The following is a 5,215-nucleotide window of genomic DNA, read 5'->3' on the forward strand; positions in this document are numbered from 1 at the left end:
TCGGGTCACGGGCACCACGGCAAGAAGCAGCTGGACCGGCTCATGGTCTACGGCATCCGCTGCGAGTTGCGGCGGTGGTGGTGGTGTGTGAGTGGGGTGGGTGGGGTGGGTGGGTGGTGGTGATGGTGCGGTGGTGGGTAGGGGGGGGGGAGGGGGTGGACGGGTAGGGAGTGAGTGGGATGGGTGGAGTGGGTTGGGGGTGGGTGGGTGGTGGTGGTGTGGTGGTGGGTAGGGAGTGAGTGAGGTGGGTGGGGAGTGAGTGAGTGGGGTGGGTGGGTAGGGAGTGAGTGGGGCGAGTGGAGTGGGTTGGGGGGGGTGGTGGTGGGTGGGGTGGGTGGAGTGGGTAGGGCGAGGGTGGTGGATAGGGGGTGAGTGGAGTGGGAGTGTCCCATTGCATACTCACAAATCGTAACCTCCCTCCACCACCACCACTATGCCGACCGTGACGCAGGCCACCTGTTCTACAAGTTTGGCATCACCGAGTGTGACTGGTGCTGCATCAAACTGCATATCGATGCAAAGTGCTGCACCGCCTGGCGGCGCAAGCAGCTCGGACAGAGCCTCGCCGTCAAGGGCCGCAGGGGCACCCGCGGCACCCGCGGCGCAGACGCAGCGGGAGCGGCAGTCGTCGGGGCACACGGCGGCGACAGACGTGGGAACTTCCACCCGAGCGTGACGCTCATCAGCGAGGGTGAGGCGCTTGGGTCGAACGGCAATATCTTTTCATCGGTTGAGTAACGCTGTGTGGAAGCTACCTGGTCTGTCGCTCCGCCCGAAGCGTCAGGTCTTCTCGGCCACAGTCATTCCCTCCCTTCTCGACGCTTGTCGTCGTCAGGTTGGAATCGGACGTAAAAAAAAGGAAGCGGAAGAAGTCGCTGCCCGCCCTTCTGCGAAAACGGAAAAAAGACAAAAAACGCCGTAAGGAGCGCCCCTTACGGCGGCACAAGTGGAGACGCAGACCAGGTGGGTGTGCCTCGATGACACAAAGCCCACAACACCTCGCTGCTGATCTCGTCAAGGAGCATAAACCATCACGCGAACTCCGCTCATTCTCGCAGCAGCGGCGGCTTTTGGCTAACCACCGAACAAAGGAGTTACTGCATCGTGCGCTTTCAAATGCGCTTCTGATGTTGAAGGTAGCAGAGGGCACTGCAGCAAAGTACATTGTGTATTTCAACAACTTGCAATGACGGGCATTGAGAAGCACAGTTGACCAACACCCACGCTCACAGACCCGCGGACTCACCACCACCACACAGAGACCCGCAGACTCGCCACCACCACCGACCCACACGCACCACCACCACACAAAGAAGCAAGGTTAAACCACCCCCATAACAGACACTGCGTGGGAAACACTCTATCCAGCCGAAGATGACCATGACGTACGCCACTTTTATGAGCGGTCGTCACATGTGGCTTCTGAAAAATAGCTCATAGCTCCCAGGTGGCTTTACCTGGTAAATAACAGTTTTAGTTTAGTTCAAGCAACGGGCACCTCCACCTCACTCCCCCCCCACCCCCAAAATCGCGTTCCGTTATGTTCAATGCAATTTTGGACGATTTTTGACCACCCCCTCCCCACACGGCGTCACAAAAAGTCAGACCCCCCTCAAATATGAGGTCAAAGCTCTGCCCCCCCCAAAATGAAACATGCTTCAAATCGCTTTAAACTATTGTCATTGTAGTGCGTATTCAATGTGGCCCCCTTCCCCAAAGCCACTTTGTTGGAACCGCCACGCCTTTGCCAGTAGCTTTAGCTAATCGGGATTAATTGACCGTTATGCAAAAGGTTAGGTTTTTAACGTCTTGTAATTCGCAAGGCATGTTACCGTCGGAACATTAGGACACGCAGTAGCAATTGCAGGGGAATGTTTATAAGGATCGAGATAACTTGAAACATCCTCGCAGCCAAAACTTAATTGGGAGCACTAAATGGTTCCATTGGCTCCAGCCTTGCAGTCTTCTTCTGTGAGGTCTCGAAATTTTGAATTCCGTCGCTGGTCTGGACAAGAATTGTATGCCCCTGGGAGACGACGGGAGCAGCTTTCATGCGGCTGATTTCTCGGTCAAAAAATAAATAACAGTTTATGCTGGACTTTGAGTAGCTATGATTGCCCTGGAAGTCATGTTGATAGAAATATTTATGGCAAACCTTCTTGTTCGACTCGCACAGGAAAGAAACCCTCCAGCTTACGAGACAATGATTCGTGCAAATACAATTCCAGATTTAAGATTACCTGTTTAATGCCGTGAAATAATTGTTTTGTTGTTTGAAATAATTAACTTGTTCAGACCACAGACACAAGCCACCGACACGCCACAGCACCACTTGTACGTGTGGCGTCTGAATGCCAATGAGGCTCAAAACGCCGCGCACGGAACAAAGAGTGGAACGCACCGCACGCATCACGTGGATGAGACCGGAGTGATTCCGTTTGCAAAGCGAGGGGCACCATCGCAAAACCGACAGGAGACGGGACAGCCACGGGCAGAGGAAATAACGTAGTTGGTGAAGCTTTTCTAAACATTCCACTCGAATTTTTTTTTACTTCACCAGTTAAACCTATACTGTTGTTTTTGGTAAAGTCACGTATGTGGAAATAAAATATTAACAAATAAAATAAAATCAGATTAAAATAAATAACGACGTTGCGAACGCAACACAGGCGCTCATCATCAGGTGTAATTGGGGTAAAGCACATAGCAAGGGCACACACAAACCTCACCGAGCTATGTCGCTCTTTTTCAGAAGTGACCTGGCCACAAAGGAGAGCTCGTCGGAGTGCCTTATCATCGTGGACACTTACAGCAACAAATAGACTCATTGTCCTCATCAACCACACTCGGTCCACAGCTGAACGAATGCCTCCCCAAAGCCACGACCACCTCCCGCCATCTTGCGATGTAACAATTCACCCAGGTACCGAGCACGACCTGATTTCGTCCGTAATAAAGGTTGTTTGTTTATATAGTGTAAATATAGATGTGTCGGTAAACCCACCACCACCCAACAGCCAATTAGTAAGGTTTGTCAAGTAAACAAAATGTGCCAATTAGTTACTGGTTCAGCACACCGGTGTGTTGGAGGGTAAACCCACAACATGCAAAATGGGAGCACGACAATGGGGGCAGGACAACGTGTCACACCGATGTCGTCGCTCCGTCTGCTCAGCGGAGGCATTCCAAAACGCGTTCCACTCCCTTGGATTGCCACTCGCTCATTATTCTTGACCGTTGGCCAGCATCCCGTCGAGTCGTGCCACATCCTGCCCAAGCCCACCTTGGACTTTCTTCAGTTAGAAGTGATCGCGTTCACCTCTCCGTCCCCAGGATATAAAGATTCTGACTGCTGCTCGTCTTGAACTTTTGTCCGCCCTCGAGGACTTCCTTCCCAACCTCACTTCACTCTCCCCCTAATCCTGCTACCCCGTGCCTGCTGCCCTTCAAACACAGATCCTGAAGCAGTAGATTCGTGCTGGATACAGTCACACTTGCAAATGTGATTTGTAACGTTGACCATTACCTGCTCGTCGATTGTTCAATGTCAATGTGCCATTGTATTGAGGGCTACTGCTGTGTGGCGCTGTCTTGGTGTGGTCTGTAACTGCGTTGTGCTTTCTGCTGCCTAATGTTGACAAGTCAGACTTCGATAACTCATTAATAAATACATTAATTATATTGTACCACTTGCTTACCCTGTTTCTCTATGTCGCACTCCTGTCGTGTTTGTGTTTTGTTTGTTGTTGTAACTTGCCGACACGCCCCCACTGGGCATCAAGGAAAAAGAGCTTCATAGCTTATCAGATTCCTTCCCCAGTTATAAATAAATATTCTGACTCTTGTGGAATTGACTCGACTCCCGGTCCCATCCTGTGCCACAAACACAAAGCTTCAGAGCGCTCAATACGGCGTTTGAGGTTTGTGCTTCCATCCCATAGTAGGGAAATGCAGCCGTTACCATCATTCACGCCACGTCCGTGCTCAATTATCGTTTCTAACTGAGGTTTAACTTGGACTCTAAGCAAATTAACATAATTCAAACGTTACTTATCCGTTTGTACGAATCACGTTTACGAAAATGTAAAACGACCATAAGAGACTCTTCCACAATACAGGTCGTTGTCAGGGGTTAGATCACATAAATATGCGATCTAACCTCGTAGATATTTATATAAATATATATTTACGCGATATAACCCAAAAAAAACTATTATGTATGATATTGGTCGCGAAAGCCTACATGTTAAACTGATACTCTTCAATCTTGATTCCTTTTATCCGTGCAGATAATGGCACTTTATTGCATATTTACATTTTCGTTCTTTGGAATTGTTGCATTTTTGCGTTTTTATTCCGAGGTTAATTGTGTATTATCCGAATTTGTGATCCAAGCACATACCTGCATTGCGTCGCGTTGTGCACCTTGCGCCTGCAGCCCCGCCGAGCTCGGTGCTTCCTCCACCTCCTCTCCTGGGCTGGCCGACACCATTCCACTCCTCGTCGGCTCCTCTCCCTTCCTCGCCCGCTGCCACCAGGCGTCCTCCTCCGCTCGCCTCAAGGTCGACGCTCGCGCCTCGTCCCTCTCCTCTGCGGGTCTCCCTCCTCCAGGCAGTCCCACCTCACCATCCTCCGCCTCTGCAGCAGCCAAACTGGCCCGCTCACCTTGGCTCACCACCCCAGAGCGCTTGGTCGCCATGCCCCCGAGGGCCTGCGAGGCTGCCACTGGCCAGGAAGCCAGGGAGCCAGGGAGCCGAGACTTGGCACGACACCAGCAGAGATACAGAGGCACCGCACCAACCCCCCCCCCCCTACTCATCGGGCAATTCGCCAGAATGGTGAGGCTCTCCTCTGTCTCCCGTTCTTATATAGAGCAGCAGCAGGGTGACGTCATCATTAACTCATTAACTCATCAGGTGCAGAGATTTGAGGGGGGGGGGGGGGTTATTGTAATTATATACTAGATTAGTAATCAGGCAGTTGTTACGATGCGAGTTGTAGATTATTAATCACTTGGAATGTGTTTTATTGTGATTATGATTAACGAGACGGAACAAACGGTAAATACAAATTAGACGTTAAAACAACAACTGTTAATCATGTTTTTAATCGAATCACCACCGCCAGCCGTGACGGTTTATCACATCGACAGTCGATTGTGAAGCATTGCGTCATTTAATTTTTTACGTTTAACAGGTCCAGCACTTCATCTGTA

At 50.7% G+C, this 5,215-nt stretch overlaps 1 long non-coding RNA gene across 2 annotated transcripts; it reads left to right on the forward strand.

Annotated features, from left to right (window-relative positions):
- The first annotated feature begins 686 nt into the window (after window positions 1–686).
- Window positions 687–4,911, forward strand: LOC144740766 (uncharacterized). Of its 2 annotated transcripts, XR_013589765.1 has the most exons (3): window positions 687–963; window positions 2,753–2,923; window positions 4,439–4,911. It is a non-coding gene; the product is annotated as an uncharacterized LOC144740766 (long non-coding RNA). The 2 variants fall into 2 exon arrangements; XR_013589764.1 differs by lacking the exon at window positions 4,439–4,911 and having other exon boundaries at window positions 2,753–3,686.
- Window positions 4,912–5,215: the final 304 nt, after the last annotated feature.

This window comes from Lampetra planeri, unplaced genomic scaffold (genome assembly GCF_965212315.1).
Source record: "Lampetra planeri unplaced genomic scaffold, kcLamPlan1.2.h2 scaffold_290, whole genome shotgun sequence".
NCBI lineage: Eukaryota > Metazoa > Chordata > Hyperoartia > Petromyzontiformes > Petromyzontidae > Lampetra > Lampetra planeri.